Genomic DNA, 20796 nt, shown 5'->3' with positions numbered 1-20796 from the left:
CTTATTTCATTGTATGGGATGGAATTCAGATCCTGAAGAGACAGCAGCTGAATTACTTGGGTCCAAAGTTTCAGTGTTCGAAATATAAAAGTTAGCAAAATAAATCCCACATACATTAATGATAAAACAGACTTAGAGCACAGGTATGAGAACACTTTTTTCTTTTCAAACCAAAACCAGGAGTGGTTTCTGTGATGCAACATACTTTCTTTTACCTTTTCTCTAAACAAGTGTGATGGCAACTAATGGAATCATCCATCCAGCAGAAAGGCCAAGTTAGTTTCTGTTAGGTCAAGTTAGCAAAAGACAGGCGAAACCTATGACTGAGCTCCTCTCTTTTCTATTACAAGAAATACAGTTAATGGTTGACAGTAATTCCTATCCTAAGTAGTAAAATGAAAGCCCACGTTGGGTTTTGTGTATTTGTTGAATTTCCGTGGGTGAGAAAAGGTCCAAACCAACATATTCAGCAGTTTAGTTGAATTTTCTTGTTCTCCATGTAGTTTTTGAAATACGGGTTTGCTGTACTACTCAAAACTTAGTCCTTGGTAACTATCGGCATTTTATTAACAACGCCTATATGTGTATTTTTTTACTGTAACCATATACATCTCTCATAGGCACATAAGCTGGGGAGTATTTGTAGCTCATTCTTGTTTTCCCTATGCAGCCACACATGTGGTGAACAGCTGTAGAAGTTGTAAAATTGTCTTTACACATTGCACATGCTGTTGAATATGATACGCATACCCATTAAATATGAAGCAAGTCCTGCAGCAAAATAATACACTGAAAATTTCTTTTTACTCATTTTTGTAAATATTTTGTCTGTCTTTAAAGACAGACAAATGTTTCCTACTTAAATTCTTTCAAAAAAACAATAGCACTTAATTATTCAGAATTGTGGGTTTACCCATTCTTACCACAAGCCTTTTAACCACCTCCACTCTGGCAAAGAATTAAATGCTGTGAAAAGTTAATCTGCAAAGCAACTGTTACTATGGTATTGCAACCAGCTCTGCTGCCATAAAATATAGAAATGAAAATGTAAATTGTTACTTAGATATACATTTTTCTCCAGGGTGCTATATGCAAAAATTGAAACCAGGTGACATTGGGTCACCGTTCTAGATAATAAATATTGCTAATATGAATCTGATGTCTTAAAGGGTGGGGAGAAGCTCCAGAGACTATTGCTCTTCTCATTAATATTCTACCACCAAACTGAAAGAGAGGTGGGGTGATTTCCCCATCTCTGGTGAGAGCTTAGTTTTCTGAACTCAGCTAAATGAGTCCCCACAGAGATATCTTATCTGCAAGGCTTATGAAAAATATCTGAGGAGTAAATGGTTAGCGTTTGGAATGGACCACACTGCATGAAGTAACAGCTATTTCATAAGAGATTTCCCATGGTAGATATTCCCAAGCCCAGCTACAAGGCCTTGACTCCCACACCCACCACAAATGATATTATTTGAATGTTGTACTATACCATTAATATGCTCAGGGCAATTTTAGGCAATGAAGTCCATATAGCCAAGCACAGTAAAAGGATACCTTGTTTCTTGGTTATTATTAAAAGCAAGCAAGCAGATCCATTAAAATGAGAAACACCTCTCTCTGCTCCCATCTTCCATCTGCCAACAAATACAGATATTGCACATGGGGCTTATCACACTCTAGAAAGGAAAGCGTTATACAAGCCCACTGTTAATTTAAGCTATGTAAATGTGAGCAATCTTTTTTTAGCTGGCCCCTTTTTCTGCTTTCTTACAGCCTTTGTGACATGTTTAAAAGAATAAGCATTATTTGGAAAGCTTTCAAAAATATTTGTAATGTTTTAAATTATATTTTGACCAACTATATAATGTAGAAATGTGCTAGCATTTTGATTTTTATGTTAGCATGTATGAAAAGAGAAGCAATCAATTGCACATACAAATTGTCTGCAAGTCTTTCACACTTATCTACCATATGTGTTTTCTGCATACATCAAAACTAGTCAGATTAAACTTAAATATTTTTCCTTTCAATTTAAAAAAATTGGCAAAAATCAGTTTAATCTGATTTAAGATTCTGACGAAAGAGCTTAAATGAAATGGTTAGCTAATTCGAGAAATTTGACAAAACATTTTCATTACAATATCTAATTACATTGCTCTCTCCCTTTTCTGTATATTACATGTAAAAAAACCCACCCAACTTTTACAAAGTGGTTTTACTTTACTGCTTTTAGCATTAACTTATGTTTGTTCTGCATGCTAGAACAGTGCCTGGATTATTCTGGTACTCTGATTCAGAGTATCATCTTACCCATCTTTGCCAGTGAAGTTTTTAGGGAGCTTTATCCATAATGCACACCTTCATCAAGCCCCAGTTCAACCAGCTACTGATGCATTTACAAATAAATTAATAAGTTGCTCCCCTCAGAGTTAATGAAATTGCTTGAGCGTTTAAGTTGTGTTGACTAAAGCTGTAACGAGGTCATCTGCCTGGAGAGCGGCAAGTTGCAACCCCTCACTGTTCCAGTTTACACGAGTTCAGATCTGCTAGTGGTACTAGCAAACAAATACCAGCCAAAGACCAAGACTCGAAGAAAGATGAGACTCAGGCCAAAATAAGCAAACAAAAAAGTACATACTATTTTGTAGGATGCTGCATTTTGTTCCTGGTGGGATCCTGCATTACTCAGCTGAGGCCCCAGTCCCATTAGGTCTGCTCATTGGGAAAATTCACACATTATTTGACATAAGTAAGAGTGGCTGAATCAGGCCACTTCAGAATAAAGAGCCTGTGAACTTTAGCATTTAGACATATGTTCACCAGACAATTTGCTCTCCCAAAAGTTAGGGGTTTTTTCCTATTATCGCAGTAACTGCCACGTAGTTAAGCCATTGTTGATACATAGAAGAGAGACTGGACTTCGACTTAAGGATTATCTGCATAGCTACTATAAGAGATAGCAGAACCAGTCTTTTCAAACATAGAGGGGCTGGCTTTTTTTTTCCAGCAGAGATCTGGGAGGAGGGGAGTGTCAGAGAGATCCTTAGACCTGGAATGTAACTTCCAATAATGACTTACAGATGTCAGAGTAACATTCTAGGATCTTCCTATTAGTCCAAAGCTATTATTTGTAACATACGCAGAATAAAAGCCGCTTGCATAAGACTGTAAACAACCTCCTCGACTAAACTATTTGTGGCTCAGCCAACTTCAGCCCTGGGGGCAGGGAGGGGTGAAGGGGGTAAAAGGGGCCTAATTTTGTAGTATAACACTCAGTTTTTCTTATGATCTTACCATTGCTTTAGAGATGGGATGTCTCTACTATTTGGGTTCCAAATCACCACCACGAAACTATTGGAAACGTCAATGATAAAGCAAGTAAAACCACACCCAACATTACAAGAGAGATTTTAATTTAGACATGCAGCAGTAATGAGAAAAGATTGGAGTTTTCACTTAGAGTATATGAAATTCACTGCCAAAAAGAGAATGAAAAGGCATCCAAGTTGGGCAGCTTATATAGATCTAGGAGAGTTTATATTTAAGTGCATCCAGCTTTCACAGCAAATGGCATAATATATAATTAATCATATTTCAGCAGTACATACTAAGATGCTGAGTGCCTCATTTACTATAAAGCACTTTCGAGGCTTCCATTTCAGATAGTCTCATTCATAGAAGCTGTTTAATAGCAATTATTTGTACAAATTAAATACAACATTTGATCTTCACGCTAGGTCTTAATTATCAGATAAAACTCTTAACAGTGTATCTTTGATGTAAAGCAAGGGCACTTTGGAGGTGACATGTTTCCTTCACGCATGAAAATAAATTGTTTACAGTGTGTGTCACCAGAGAGGAGATTTGTCACCACATGTACTTCAGGATCAACAAGAAACAATTTGATTACATCAATTACGTTTTCATTAGGATTCCAATCAGCATTGTTACCAGCAAAAAGACACTAGAGTGTGCCTGGAAGCATCGACTGTGTCTGTCATGAAGATTTGCTGAAAGGGGAGCTGGTAGGAAAGAAAGGCACCCCAGAGTCCCACAGACCCCCGTGGTGGAGGGTGGCAGAAGGTGGCCCGATACTCCCTTTCCCCAGCCCTAAGCAGCTTACAGCAAGAGGTACCTGGCCCCATCTGGAGTGGCACAGACCTTCTGGCAGCAAGAATGGAAGCTCCTGCTCCTCACCAGCAAAGCGGCAGATTTGTCCTTGGCCACAGCTATTTCATAAAACTTCAAGGAGTTTTGCAAGAGGCAGTTGGGTCACATCTGTCTCAGGCAAAAGATTCTTCCAGAGTCAGAAGCATAAGAATTTATCTGTTTTCTAAAATGCTCCATTCTTTACTTAACAGTATGTCAAATCTGAGTAAGCTTGTGGTTTGGTTTTGCCGGAGTTTTTTTTCCATTGCCAACTCCTTTTCTAGATCCCATTAAAATCTAGATATCAACCAGTGCCCTGAATTCATTATTTCCCCAAGGAAAATACACACTGTATGAAAAAAGTTTCCTTTCTGTTTTGAAGGATTTAATTTTCAGAAATATCTTATTCACTGTGTTTTGTAAGAAAGCAAATAGCCATTCCTGCTCTAGCTATTGCTTTGTAAAAGACTAGATGCATCATGGCACAGCTTATTCATCTAAAGTATATAATTATCTTAATTGGAGTTTTTCACCTCTCTGTTTGAAAGCTTTTCTGTGTTTTTATCTTTTTTTTTTTTTTTGACCAAACTAATCTTGCTGTAACCTGCTGTAATTTTGGGCAAGGAAGATTTTGTGGCAGCAGGAACCTTACCAACATATGTGACATACTCGTTCCTCCACTCCTGTTACCTTCAGAGGACACAATGTGATGCAGAGAAAGTCACTTGCAAGTGGCAGCTCTGGGCCTTCTGTGTTTGCAGATGTCAAACAGACAAGTAAAAATATCTCTACAATTTTACTTAGGGGCAAAACATTTTGCCCAATAATTACAGAGGACTGTTCCCTTCTGTAATAAAAAGAAGCAGCAATGCAGAAGAGCTAAATGTTTCAGCACTGAGGTTAATCCTTTTAGGGCAAGTCCAACAGTCCTGGCTGAAAATGTTGCACAACTGAGGACTGGCATTTGACACAATTTTTAATCATAAGAGAACATAAAGAATTGAAAACTATTTCAAATTAATGGAAAGGTACGTGGCATGTTAAACATTTTAAAGAATATCTCTTCAAAAGAGCTTCAGCAACACCATTAGATTTAGGTTTCCCATGAGCCTCAAAAAAAAGTATTGAATAGACCTTTATTCATATTTCATTAAATATTAGAATTATTTATGTTCCTACATAATTTTGCTGAAAACTACAGCTAACTGTGTGCCACCTGTGAAATTTACATATTCTGTAAAATCTGTAAAACCGCCTGTAAAATCATACAGACAAGACAAGATTTCTTCATGTTGTAAAATTTGCCTAAGTCCTCAGATCATCACTACAGGACTATAATATCTGAATATAAGCAGATTTTGCACAGAAAAAACAGGGAGATTTCTCTTAGTGTGTCATTTTTCTCATAGCATAGCTGACAAGCAGGTGCTCATTCTGCAATAATTCCTTGGGTTTGGCTTCTCCAAGCTGTCATAACCCTCATATTTACAAACCACTGCAGCTGTAATGAAACTAATTCCCAACTCTGTTCATCGCATCCATCAACACTTAACGCTTCACAAAATTTACCATTAATGCATGCAGTACAAAGTGTTCACAGAATACCTGAAGTATCCTGTAAGACCCCACTTCAGCCCTCAATCTATCCAACTGGTTTTAAATAAATTTATTCAGAATTATTACTGTAGAGTTTATAATTTTGCAGCTTTAAAATCAATGAGATACAACATGAAACAATCAGATTTTCACTTGTTCATATTTTCTAGATCAGAATTTCTAATAAATAGAAATAGAGGGGACAAGATAAAAACCTCAATTACAGTTAACAATACAAATACTTCCATTTTAAAAAATCAGTGCAAAGTCTCAGTTATGCTAGGATGCAGTTATATGTTAGTCTCAGCTATGTTAGGATTACACAAATAACTGCTGTCTCTGATATGTGGCAGCAACAGAGAAAAATCTCTGGGAAAAAAAAAGCCTCCTTTCTAGCAATATGTGAATTATGTTGCAACTACAATTCAACAAAATGTTTTCAAAAGGGCAGTAAATAATTTATTATTCTACTATAAAACTATTTGCAGTGTAAGTCTGAGATTTTAGCTTGAAAAACATCAATACCTTCCTCTCTGATTGATTTAGCTTTTAGATACATTTCTAAAATACATAGTTTTATATTCCTAAACTGACCTTTGTCTCCGTTTCAGTAGTTCTCCTATAAGAAGAAACAGTATAGCAATACCTGAAATAATGTAAGGTATTTGGTTAATTAAAACAGGTTTAATAAAGCAAGTTTTACCATGTTAAATCTACCCAGGAGTTATTTCTTCTTTAGTGAATAGAAAGATATAGTTCATAATTATTCAGTTTTAATTCTTGATTAGTGAAGTCAAGAGCTGTGGTGCCTCATGAGAGCTGTAAGAAATCCTACGTTTGATCCAGCTCTTATTAATAACAGCTGAAGGGGGCTCCATTTTTCCCTTGATATCTCCACTGTACTACAGGCAAACAATTCTTTCCCATTTCTGTGCTTTTACCTTTCACAGATAATATATTTTTCCTACAATAATTTAAAAATATTTACTGCTTAATATAGGGATATAATCTCACTTTTTAAAAGTATTTATTTGTTTTAATAATTTTTAATATTTTTAAAGTTAATTCATTGGACTAGTCAAATACTTGAAGAAATACAGAGCATCTACACCTTCCACAGAATTAGGGGGTTTTCAGTCTATCCCTAGGACTAAACCCTCAACATAAAACATTCTTTTACAATACAGTTACTATTTTGCCTGCCACTCACACAGCGTAAGAACCTACACAAATAACTGAAAACATACAAAGTACCTTGATGTATTTTTTTTCCTCCAGTACTGATATAAAATACATTGTCTTCACGATTGTAAGTACACAAAGTACAGTGGGCTTTGTCCCCTGCATACAGCAATTCTTAGAAATGCTGAAAGGTCACACATCATTTCTCCACATTTAGAATATTCCAGTGCTAGATGGATAGTACAGTAGATTTGTATTTGCAGGAATCACCTAGAAATCCATAGGCAGAAATGAAAATAAGTTGCACAGTTTTTGTTACTCAGAGGCAGAAAAGCTGTCCAGAACAATTTGCTCTTAATGGCTGTTTTAGCTCAAAAGAGGCCCTGAAGTGAAGAATAAACAAACTGTCACAGGAACAGAGAGAAAGTCTCTTAAGATCAGGGTCAAGGTTCATTGGTACAATTGCTGCAAGGCAAAACATTACCGCATCTTGGATTAATCTTGGCATGTAGATAAATATAAAGGTACAGCAGTAATGCACATATAGGGCCTTTTTTGTAACCCTTGCACGTGCAACACAGACAAATGCATAACACAAAATGTAGTGTCTTGTGAAAATGTAACAGGAATTCTAAATATGTTGAAACAGAGATTTAGAAATTCAGAAAACTAGATAATAAACAAAAGTTAGATAAATATGCTCTGCTGTCACAGTCTTGCACAAATTGTATTACCCTTGTTTAAGCTAAAACACAGACTCCAGCCACCCATATATCTCAAAAAACAAACCCAGACAGTTTTCCTATCTACAGCTTGCCTTCAGCTTCTTTCTTCCCCACAAAGCCTCAACGTTTTATTTTTTATTTTAAAAGATTATTTTAACGTATTTTGACCCTCCCCTGAAGAAAACCAGATATACACAGTGCAATTCCTTGCTGGAAGACCAAGTGCAGGATTTAGAGAATTAGATATGGAAGTTTCTGCACACACCCTGTGGAGAGGCTGGTCCTCCACATTTATTTAAGTATTATTATATCTTGTTACTGAAAAAACATTTGACTTAGCATCAGTTAAAATAAAGGCTGTACCAAAACCCTCTTCCCTTCTCTCTGCTCATTATTCCTGGTGCACGAGCACCAGAGTTTAGCCACAGCCCTCTCACCCAGACACGCACCTCTCCACACACCCCCTGCCCACTCCAGCCCTTGAGCGGGGTCAGAAGCGGCAGCACACAGGTGGCACAGGTGCACTCTCAACCCCAGCAGCCTGTTCTCTGTGCCACCTGCAGAGCTGCCCCTGTACCAGCTGCTCAGCTTCGGGCAGCGGCCAAGGACATGCAGAAGTCGGGACAGTCTGAGCTGCAAGAGCGGGGCTCAGCAGGGACCTCTCGTCTTCTCCCATGCAAGGTTCTTCATTCCTTCACTATGGACTGGAGGTTTAGTTAACGCAATACCTCACCCTGTGCAAAAGTCACATAACACCACTCTAATTTGGTGCTAAACACTTCCGACAAGCGGAGTGTTACTGTTGCAAGAGCAGAGCTGTATTGAGCTGTACGGCGATGCTGCTTACTCTTCCTCATTTATGTGCAGAACACAGCTGAGGTAAGAGGGTGAGGGGGAGAAAGCCATTCTTCCGATGCAAGCATCTGCATCCCACTGCAGCACTGCATTATCATTTCTCCTCCCCGATGCTGGCCAGCATTATTTATTAGAGTTAGAGCAAGGGCAGTAACAGTCTATTAGATTTCTGGACAGGGAAAACTCCTGAGGACTGCACTGGTCACTTACTAAGCGTCTCCATTTGCTGATACACTGCTCCCTTCACAGGCTCCTTGGCACAGAGAGGTAGAATATTCCCACTGGCCTCAAATATTAGTTCTTTTTTCCATTGTGGTATTTTAGAAACTGTTATACTCTCCAGGACTTCTCTGGCCTGAAACAAAGTTAGAGCCAGTATGGTTAACAGAGGCTCTCCCAGGCCAAACTCTAACACTATTAAACTGTTATTAACATACTGTGCCTGTAGACACTAATAGCAAGAGCTGCTGCTGACATGCACAGAGGGAGGAGCGTTTAATGATGGAGGAGAGGCAAGCAGGCCTCTGAGGAGTTTTCCACAGAAGTAGATGCAGAAAGCAGTGCTGCACTGGCAGAAATGGCAGGGCAGGTTCCTTGCAGAAGGACAGAGGTTGAGGAGCAGGACCTGATGCTCATGAAATCACTCACCAGTCTGGGGCCAAGAGCTGGCCTACACAGTTTCACAGCCGCTTCTCTACCAGCTTTGATACGAGTACCACTGCTCTGAAGCACCAGCATCCATATGCTCAGCGTCAAGCCACCTCATCTGAGCAGTTTCTGCAGCTGCTAAAGTCTGGGGATGGCCAAAAAGTGGAAGAGTTCTTCAGATTGCCATTACCAATGACACTGACATTCGATAATCTCATTTGTGATTCACATAATTTCACTATAACTATTTTAGATGCTTTCAGCACAAAAACATGCAGATCATTTCAATTCACACTGCACGCGAGTTATTTTCTCTGTATATGAACAAATAGCTAGTAGACTTAAAATGGTTTGGCTTTAATTGAATAGCTAATAGTTTGGTTTAGTTTTAAAATACGTTGCTGCATGGGCTCTAGACACACAGGAGAGCCAAGGAACAGATTACTAAACTTTAAAAAAAGTTGCAAAATATCACAATCACCTAAAAGCTAAAGCCATATTAAGCCTGTAAAACGTATGGTCACTTAACACTTAAAGATCTCACTAAACCTATAATCCCATAAAATGTGTTATAAATTAACTGATGATGGTATAGTAACATCTAACGACAAATTAATTAAAATTGTTCAAACCATTAGACTCCCCCTCAGAAGTGCACATCCTATATCACTTCGATGCAGGTATGCAGTGTGTCTCTTAATTCCACACCTGTCTTGATCCAGCCCCAGAAATGAAGGGAATCTCTCTGGCTGCCCGTATCAGCTCTGTAAACAAGCAGGCTCCTGGGAACACCCCATATGAAAATACCTTCGTGTCTAGAAGTGCAGGGTGTGTTAGCTCAATCTAATTGATGGCCATGACCACATCGGCATCCAAATGGATTTTTGTCACCAACATCAACCTTTACTCCACTCAATAAAATCACTTTCTTGCCATTGTCAAACATTTACAGCCAGTTATACTGTTCCTGGCCCTCTGATGTTACCATTTGCTGAGCAACAGCAATAGCGAGGAAGCCCTCTCCCAAAAGACGACGACACATGGTAAGCAGGAATGTCACTAGAGTCGAGTTTTTAAGCAGACAGTTAATCTAAAAACACTGGAACTCTGCAATTTGCCTTTCCTGAATTTAATATATTGGCATTCACAACTGTGCATTGAGTTAGGCTGCAGTCTGCAAAAATAAGGAATAATGCTCCCTTGGAACTTATGTATCTGTTTTCTCTTTCTAGAAGACCAAATGGTAGCAGGAATGCCATCTATAGGACACTTATCAGTTCAAAAGGCCTAATCTCCAAAAATCATCTATTATTTCTTGATGAATCTTGAGAAGACACGTCATACATTACTTTACAGAGTTCATGGTACTAGTAGAGAGAAGTGAACTGCCAACACAAGCTTAATTTCAACTTATACATGTACCAGCAAGGTCCCCATCTCAAAGCCCCCAAGCGAGGTGAGCAGAGCAGGTCTGACAACGGCAACCAGGGTCAGCTGGTAGTCCAGTGATTGTTGGACAAGTTTGTGGTGACGAGGCAGGTCCTAGGCCAAGCTAGCCTGGGTGAGGACTAGCAGGGACATGTCCAGGCATGGGGACAAGTACCATGCAGTTCAGGCAAGGGCCTGAGCTCAAAGGGGAGATGCCGAGGCTGCCCCTCACAGCCCCTTCTCATGCTGTTCTGTTCACAGCAGTCTCTTCCAAGGCCACACAAACGCCCCGCGTTGGGGCTGGCCTCCAACGTGGGCAGCCAGACCCCCTGTCAGGAGAGGAGAAAGGGCTGCCCAGGCTCTTGGTGCTCTCAGAGTCCTGACAGCTGGGAGGAAGCTCCTTGTCCAGCCCCATGGTCCAGTTCCTGGATGTCCCACTGTTGGTTCTCCCAGACATGTACAACAACGCGGCTTTGGCCCATCCCGAAGCCCCAGTCCCCTCACAGAACTGTGCAGTAACTGCAGCATTCACACACCTGTTGAGTCTGTGTCCTCATCCTCGATGCCCTGTGCCTTTTGCATTTCAAGGTGAAAAAAAGTTTGAGTGCTATTGATTTCACCAAACTTTTAGACCACAGCATAAACAACTCACCTGCAAGCAAGAGCAACGAATCCACTTCTAAAACACAGGTTTGAGCAGACAAGGCTCAGGAACATATAGAACAGGGCGATTCTCGGTTAGAGGTGACAGTGAGCCAAAGTCCCTGCCTCACAGGGCACAGCAACCCCTCCCAGTGCAGCACAGACCAACTCAGCACAGTTCCATGGCTGGGGCACTAACACCTCTGGGGAAGGCCTCCAGGACTCCTCAGGAGAAATGGCTACAGCACGATGGAATAGCATGCTTCTGTCTCCAAAGCAGGAATTTCTGACTGTCCCATCCATGCCAGCTCACAACGCACAGGAACACACTGAAGCAAGAACATCTCCCAAGGGCAAGGTATTAAGTCTTTCCAATTTCCTGGAGAGCACATACCATAAAACAAGCAGAGACAGTGCTATGGAACATCAGATGAGGTTCCAGCAACACATACAAGCTACAAATAGGCCTATAATTCTAAGAAAAGAAAAAAAGAAAAAAATCCCAACAGAGCAGTACAGACCAAGCACATCCTCTCTTCACATTGTCTCACACTGGGGCAGAGGCTCCTCTGAATGTTCCAGTAATTCTGTTTCTGGCAGCGGAGAGGCTGCCGCAAATTACTACTGCCCTCTGCACCACAGTGGTTCCTACACCCTGGCTATTAGCTTAATCTAGAAGTATGTCAACTTGGAACTAGAGCGTGGTCTTGAAAAATCTTTCCTTAAAGTTCAACTACCAACAGAATAACTGGCTTCTTTTTTTCAATCACACATTCATTCAGTCTGAATTCTCTCTTTACAAGCATCACACTGGTCATACATTGAACGTCTGAATAGTGATATTGTGCTTTCTGATACTCTGAACAACCAATCTGATACCAAAAGTCAAGGCAGAACCGCTGATTTTCATTACCTTGAAAAAATCAGAATAAACTTTCACCAGTTCTGAGGTGACATCTACTGGTAAAAGATTGCAACAGTGTAGAAAACCGGACATGGTCATGAAACCCATAGCAAGATACTTTGTTAAAGATCTCCAAGTGCTGCCTAGCGAATGATCTGGGACTGGAAGGGATGAGAGCTCATTCAGTATGCATTTTGAGAGTTCATTCAGTATACATTTCATGCTGTTCTGCTGTGAGGCTAGCAATCTCTTGCAGAGGAATCAGACACATAGCCTGGGGGCGTAACTCCTCAATCATCACCTCAGGTTTTGCATTTCAAGCATAACTTTGAGAAAACTTTATTAATGCAAACAATTGTGCTGAAATTCATTTTAGCCAGATCTGGTTTAGGTTAGCTTAGGTCATGAAGAGTATGAAAACACAATAGCTTGCAACTGTGTTAGAGTGGTTCAAAGTTCTCAGGTCTCAGCTGAGGCACAGTAATTAATACTATGCACATCATCCCAGCCAGCTGCAATGTAGAGTCAACCCAGCTTGCACAAAGCCACCATTGAAGAGGGTTTAAAAATTCAAATTATGCTGAAGTAAACCATTACTAAATCAGAAAAAGATTGTTTTCTCAGAGACTTGGACTCATGTAAGAACATTGCTTCAACAAAATCAATTCAGCCTGCAGGTAAGGCTGCAGATGCATCTTTTCCATCCTCAGTTTTTCACATGGCATTATGAAGAGATTGGCAGTGTTGGGAGCATCCAAACCTTTCAATACACATTCAAGTTGCACTCGGGCTCTCTGGAGTCAATCATATAACAGCAGCACTGTTGTACCATAGTTGCACTTGAAAATAACTGCCACAGATTCTGTCCAAACTACTCTAACTTACATGATCTAACATGTTTTACATGTCATAAATTAGGGATCTAATTTCTGTTTAAACACATAGGATTTTATCATTTACTGTTGCTTTAGGTGAACATTAGAGGACCTCCTAGAAAAGAACAGGTCACTTTCTGACTTATTCAAAGGGGGCGTCCCATGAAGGACAAGAATAAGGTGAAATTCAGACTCAATACACTGTTTCTCCTGTTCTTTGCACCCCAGTTGGTTCTACTAACCACAAATTTACACAAATTTAGTGGCGATATAGACTATCAGTATCCTGGGGAGTATGAAAATACATGGAACAACCCAGTCATTTTCCCTTGGCAACCTTTTTAAATCTTGGGTTCTGAAAAGCATAACAAGAATTTGGTTCTGCCAGTTTTACACACCATGAAAAGAGCCCCATTTTCCATGTCAGGGGAGTTTGTAACTTTTTCCATTCTCTCTGTATGCCTAAAGGTCATGGGATAGGACAAAGAACTGATATGTACTTGAACTCTTCAGAATAATGCATTAAAGTCCTCCATGGAGAAGACCGCACACCAGTCTTTCAGTAACAGAGGGCTTCTTTACATGCTCATGGGCAGAGGAATGGGTGCTTTCACAGGATCCTCTCCCTTTCAAAGCAGAGCAGTCCCCACATCTGCATTCAGGTGGGTCTCTGGAAGCACAGAAGCAAGCTGGCCATCACAAATGAACACCTGACCAGAGAGAAATTAATTTGAGGAGGTAATTAGTAAAGGGAATACGGCTAAAGAAAGAACTTAGAAGGTCCAAGGACTAAGCAGACGTCCCTTACCGAGCCAGTGAACAATAAGGCCAGGTGGGAGCAAAGCAGCTGGAGGGACGCATTTGGTTTGGGTGAGAAGATGAAGAGCCAGAAGGGAGAGCAAGGCAGAGGAGACTGCTCATCCATGAGCTGGTGGAGACCAGCAGCAGGGGCACAGGAGCATCTCACTGCCTGAATGTCAGAATTAATTGACTCGGCTGTAACAAAAGAGTTTAGAAATTAATTTTCAGGGAAAAAACCAGGTAGTTGCCAGCTCCATCAACTGATGGCATAATATGGCCCCAATCAGGGATTATTCTGCAATAGTCCCTTAGTTGGACACTAGCTGAAGACTGAGACATTTCTCTAGCAAGTGAGGGTGAGAAAGGCAGCAGTAAGTGGAACAGGGCTGCTTTCTGGGGTGGATGAACTTTTTCACTGTCGTTTCCTGTACATGCCAAAGACCTGCTTGTACAACTTTCATGGGTACTCTGCCACAGAGTCTCAGATGAATATAGCTTTATAAATAACTGGGAAAATGATACAATGAGTTAAATTAATAGCACGGAGCAATAACACTTTGCTATCACTTACCCTGACAGAAACCCAAGACAACTCTGTTGAAGTTAGTAAAGTTATTCCAGATTTACAGTATTATCTGAGAGCCAAATTTGGCCTATAAATTAAAGCAGTAATAATCAACTTCAATTTCTATGTCTTGCCCTGATGCAGAGCTGACTTCTGTAATCACATTTTGTTTGTGGGGAGCTTCGGTCCCCATTATTCTGTTTCCCATGGTTTTTGAAGTTTTTGTTACTCGCATAGTTACATGTGCAGTGTGAAGCAGTGCTTTAAATGCTCACTGGGAGAACAAAATTAACACGCCTTAAGTGAATACTTTTAGGAAATACCATTAAACTGTAATAAACTAAAACAAATCAAAGTCTTCATTCACAAGGTTTCAATTTTGTTTGCATTTCATGTTTTACGAGGCTGATTCAGCAGTCTCAGAGCAACAGCCAAAAACATAAAGCAAGCATATATCCATGTGAATTATTAGTATATGCATCAAACTAGTGCCATGACCTAGGATAGTACTCTCCATACCTTCTAGCACCTTGTAGGTTTAGTCATGTAAGTACGGGATGGGAGGAATCAAAAAGAAAAAAAAAAAGAAAAAAAAAAGAAAACTGGCAAGAATCTGATTTATAAGTGATCTGGTAACAAGAAGAGATTAAAGTTAGCGAAGTCCTTCCAATCATAGTTTAAAAAAAATAAAATAAAACAATCCAAATCTCCTCCCTTGCTAGCTCAAACTGGGTGCCCAGATTTCATTTTGATAATACTATTTTTTGATTTCTGAACCTCAGTTGTCAGTACATAATGATCCAGTGTGTAATTGGCGTTGTTTATCACTACACAAGTCAATTTTTACATGGATGTTTATAATCAGGAAGAGTTCCTCACGATTCAGGGATAAATGGCTATCTGCAAGAGAAATTTTCACCAGAACATATAAAACTTGTGAATCTCAGCTAACACAATCTATAGCAACTGGAAAACACACCCTGTAGCAATATACTATTTTTCTTTAAAGACAACAAGAAATACAAAGCTCACTAGTTCACATCTCCTTAGTAAGCATTTTAAAATTAATTTTCTGCCCACAGGACCTTCAAATGTCTTTGTTCAGTAGGTCAGATCCCACTCATATTTTCTACCTTTATAAACATTTAAGAATGATCAGTGATACTTGCTTTAGCATTCTAAATAGGTTAATCATTTCAAATATAATACTCAATCCAGACTCAATCATCTATTTTTATGATACTCACCACATTCATGGAATCTTGGGCTACTACCTCAGATGTTGCCTTACAGTGTCCAGACAGGCACGATTGAAAGGCTTTGCTGAATAAGGTATCTTCAGAAAGATGCAGTCTAACCCACTGCAGGAAAACACAACTGTCAAGAAGCCTGCCACTGAAATACCACTCCATCTCAAACACCCTGTCAGGCTAGTAAAAATTCATTTTCTGGAACACAACAGGAATGTTATTCTAATATCTCACATAAGCAGATGGCACTAGGACTGTTTTGGAAATAACAGATACTGGATGAGGACAAAACCAAAGGTGACCACCTCTTCCCACTTTTTTGTTGTCCTCTTTGCCCAGTTACTACCTTTGGGAGAACTGCCAGAAGTCCTGTTCACAGCTCCCTGCCCACAGGTCACAGCCAGCCACAACCAGAACTTGCAACAAGCGCTGAGACTGCAGAGGCAGCAAGGAATACTACAGTATTTTCCAAGCTTTTTTTTCAACACCATATTTAAATTAAACAAAAATTATTGTAACACATTCTTTTTTAGCTTATTTTAACATCAGATACAGAAAGCTGGTGAATTCTTTAAAACTCAGTTTTTTAAGTGATTACAAACCAAACCAGTATAATTTTCATAGTGTTTCCCAGCTCACAGGATAGCCTAACAAATCCAGTTGACTTAAATTTTTACAAGGCAAAAAGCAATTCAAAGGAGGATTAAGCAGTGACAAGCCAGAAGTTAAAGGCAGAAAGCAGAGTAAGACAGCAAACATGTACACTTTGGGCAACAGTTTCTCTTTTCTTTTGCTAGCACCCTTCTCACCTCACTGTCCAACTCCATCAATAGCAGCAAAACCTCACACTCCCAGTGATGGTCTTCAAGCAAGATCACTCAATTCAACAAATCTTGAGACCTACCTAAAGAGGATTGCACTCCCATTCCTTGCTTTACCTCACTGAATGAGGTTTCTATTACTTGCTCTGCTTCAAATACAGGAATCATTTCCATCTCAGTAAATATATCCCCTTCCTGTCACCTGTAAAGAATAAACTTTGCATTACTCACTGTCAGCTCCGTAGAGGTGTCAGAGGTAGCAGCTGTTTGCTGCTTCCCCCAACAACTTCATCCATATGGTCCTAAAAGATTGGGCTGCTTATGTCAGAATACATGCTGGTTCTACCTAGATATTTTAGATTCTATACCAGTACTTCATGCTTTTGCCAGGAAAACAAAGAATTCTAAGTAATGTTGGCCTAGCAACCAGGACATCTTGCTAGAAAGAGAAAGAAAAAAAAAAAAAAAAAAAGAAGAAGAAATAAAAGAGAGAGAGAGAAAAGCACGCAGATCAATCACTTGCATGATAAGAATCCAAACAGGTTTTAGTCTCTAGTTGACACACGCACCTGAGTGAAACAACAAGCTAAATAAAAATCTGATTTTTGTACTACAGCATGCGAGGGCTGAAATTTGTAGGTGTACTGAGAGAAACAAAAGCTTAGTCAATAGCCAAAATTCAAAACAAGCTGTCTAAATTCCAGTTCTTTGTAGTTTTAATTACAACAAATTGAATTTGTTAGAAAACAACCTGGTCCTTACATTTATGCCACAGCAGCATTTGATAAATGCATTTGGTTTCTGACTTAAGTCACGGAACTTGACAGCAAAGGAAGGTGTGAGTACTGTAGAACCCTTAACTAGATACACTATTTATGCACTCCTCTTATACCAGACCATAGCATGACTCAGGATAATTGATAAAACAGGAGTATTTCCATTATGTTTAAGCTTAAGACTTTAAAGCTAACCTAAGAAAATGAAACCAAAATTGATCTAAGTATAATCACTCATCTTTTTGTATCCCTCTGCCTTGTTTTATTGACCAACTGGCGAGTAGATCTGGTATAAGTAAGCAGCTGTTCCTATTTTATACTGATAACTTTCTAATGAGATGGCTGATAGGGCAGGTTTTAGTAAGGGTTACAGGTGTGTGCTGGAGAGCAAAATGAGGGAGGAAGCAGACTATAAAGGCTTCCTTGTTGTTCTCCTAAAGCTCTGCTCTTTACTTCTTAAGTGTGGAAGAAATGAGTTGTGGATTTTCTTAAAACAAAGGTAAAAACAAGTCCAGTCTACTCTGAGAGTGGTAGTTAGGTTTTGAATTGCCCAAGGCTAGTGAGGCTGGCTGGTACTGGTAGCAGCTGTAAGTCAGTGGTTTCTCAGGATCTAATATTTATGTGGGTTGTCTCTACAACTAGTGTTTGTTTGATATAACCCATGAGAGACCTTAAAAATAACAAAATGCTGTTTTATGGGTGTCTGTAGTTGATAGTTGTCCTTCTGAAAGAAGAGGTTGTGCTCCTTGGAATAAGAAGGCTGTGCTCTGTTCTGGGCAGCCTTGATGTATCAGCTGGGGGGGGTGGATCTCAATACTGTTTATAAAATTTCTGAGTGATAACTGACTATCAGCTAAACTTGTTAAGAATGAAATGTTCTTGGTGTGTAGAGTTTAGTAGCCTGCATGCTTCTGTTCTGTATGTGGTATGTTAATATTTCTATGAACTGCGGTTCCTGACTAGTAGGAGGAAATACACAGTTCCTAGGTTGGTATAGTAGCTAGAATGCTGAGCTAAAACAAGGGGAAATAGCCACCTTTTCAGTAGGCTGGCTAATGCCTGCTTTTAGAGAGCTATCAATAATACGAAATAATATTTTATTTAAAAAAATGGTTTGATTATCATAAGATGTGTTACTTTGCCAAAAGCCTTGATTTATCTAGTGATGAAACTTATGTAAGTTATTTGCTTTTTACTCTTAAACTGAAAAACATATCTTTTAACAGGTTAGCCAAGAGTCTCAAATAGGGCCCTAAGGAACCAGTCAAGGTTTCTCTTTTGAGATTGCTTGACCTTTGGGACCTGCTTCAGCAGCTCAAGGATGCACAGGGCTGAGAAGGCAGGGTTTGAAAGATATCAAACAATCTAGCTGGCTGGAATCCGATCACACTTTTGCTTCAGTATACAAACTCTTTTTTTTTAAGCTAGATAAGAGTACTGTGTGACTCAAGAGCTCAGGGGGATAGTAAAGGAGAGGTTGACTCAAATGTAAACCCTTTTCTGTCCTTTAGAAGACATGGTCTTAGCTCTTTTGTTGGCATGGAAGTTAGTTTCCAAAGCACAAATTAAGATTTTTTTAAAGCTAGGTGTCTAAGCATAAGACACTGTGTTATGTAAAAAAACCTTAAAATCTCCTGGTTTCTTTGGGCATTCTTGATGCTGAGTTCGAGCTGCTTTCAAGACTCTACTGTGTTAATTTATAAAATGTTCAAGAAATTACATGCTATTTAATGTTCTTATTTCAGTACTAAATGTTATTTATCTGCTTTTTATGATGTTTTCTTTTTAAGTTCAAACTGGAGTCTTTCCCTTCCTGTCTTAAATTTCTAGGCTCTGTGCTTCAGATGGGCAAAGTGAACAACTTGCTCTTTATATCACAAAACATGGGTTTTGGCAGGCTGTTTTTCAAACACTCTACCCTGGCAGTTGACTACCTTATTCCAAGAAGACTAGGTTCCCTTCAGGTTTTTTGAAATTTGCTTTAGAGTAAGTGCTAGGTTTGGTCTTGTCAGAAGACACAGGTGTCAGGATGATTCTCCAATTGAAAATTAACACGGCCTGTTTTTATATGACTTGAAACTAAAACTTTGTGCTTAAACTGTTAAAATTGTCCTCTCAGGTGAGATAAGTATTATGAAAAATCACAGTAGTTTTGATACCTGCTTTATTGTGGACCTCAAAGCAATCTGATCTTGTACTAGATTTATTACTGATGTAGTGGCTATGCAGGTGTGCTGGATCATAGCCCAGAACTGCTCCTCGTATTAAAAACTCTCATTTGATATGTTTTTCTTATTGAAGAAAAAAGAAAGTTTTACCTTGATGGCAGTACTGTTCACTGAAAGACATCTGCATTCTGTAAGTGACTAGACTGAACACATGGGGGAGAAATCAGAACAGCTCTTTAGCTGCAAGAGCTGTTTGAGAAGCAGCATGTTTTGAATGCTGAAATGAAGAACAAAGATGAAAATGCAAGACGTGTGGCCTGTAATGTCTGGAATGTTACAGTTATTGTAAGTGAGGGGCATAAATATTATTCTAGCAGTGTGCTGATAACAGTAGCTATCCAGCCTATAATAATCTCTTCTGAAACTCACGAAATACTTAATACCATGGTGAAAAGCAGGCTATTGGATTATTTTTTTAGCAGAAAGGACAAATTGAGAATGGAATAAATAATGCTAGATCAAATGAATGCACAAAAAGAAACCATTACATTGACAAACCAAGGAACTAATGTTAGAATGAGAAAATATGGCACATTCTTGTTTTAATGGGGAGAAGAAAGTGAGACTCTTGACTGTTTGTAATTCAATGGTGATCTAAGAAGGTGGCCAAGAACTGGAACTTCTGTAATTGTAGTTGGCAAGGTCTTGCCTAGCTTAGTGCTGGTGTTATGCATCCCAAAACACAGCCTCTGCTTTGCCTAAGTGCCCATGTGTTCTGCTCCAGCACAGCAACACTGTGTTGCCTGAAGACAAATTACCATGGTTGCTCCCTGCAATATTCTTTAAATGATCCAAAACTGCCTGGCAAGGGGAATGAACCTTTTATAGTACTCTGGTACACAACAAAGCTGATGCACAGTGGCAGAAAAATACTGGTGTGAATATACACAATTTCAAAAGCGCAGTTTCAAAATACACTTATGACAAAATGGTTTATTGGTGGTTATAGGGCTTCTGTGTGGTGATTGGGCTGGGATGCAGGAGGAAGGTGATACTGAGCTGCTGCTGCATGCAAAGTGAGACCTGCAGCTGTGCTGTAAAGCTGCTGCTTGGTTAAACCTCTTCTGTTGGGCTCCATCTAGGGAGTGGAGGGAGGAGGTAGAGGATGTATTCCTAGACTTTGATGGATGAGCCTTGGTGAGGAAGCTTATTTCTAGAGAAATCTTGCAGATCTCAATGTACCTCTTTAAGCCTTTACAAATAAAGCTCTTTATAAACCAAAGAACTGATCTCTAGTGGTCCAGCACATCCAATTGTGCACTGTAGAACAATGTGTCTTGGTCAAATCATGAAGGTATGCCTGTGACTACAGTGGTGACACTCCACAAACAGAAGTGAACATGTAAAC

The sequence above is a fragment of the Caloenas nicobarica genome, chromosome Z (genome assembly GCF_036013445.1).
Source record: "Caloenas nicobarica isolate bCalNic1 chromosome Z, bCalNic1.hap1, whole genome shotgun sequence".
NCBI classification, from domain to species: Eukaryota; Metazoa; Chordata; class Aves; order Columbiformes; family Columbidae; genus Caloenas; species Caloenas nicobarica.
This window is presented reverse-complemented; position numbering follows the sequence as displayed.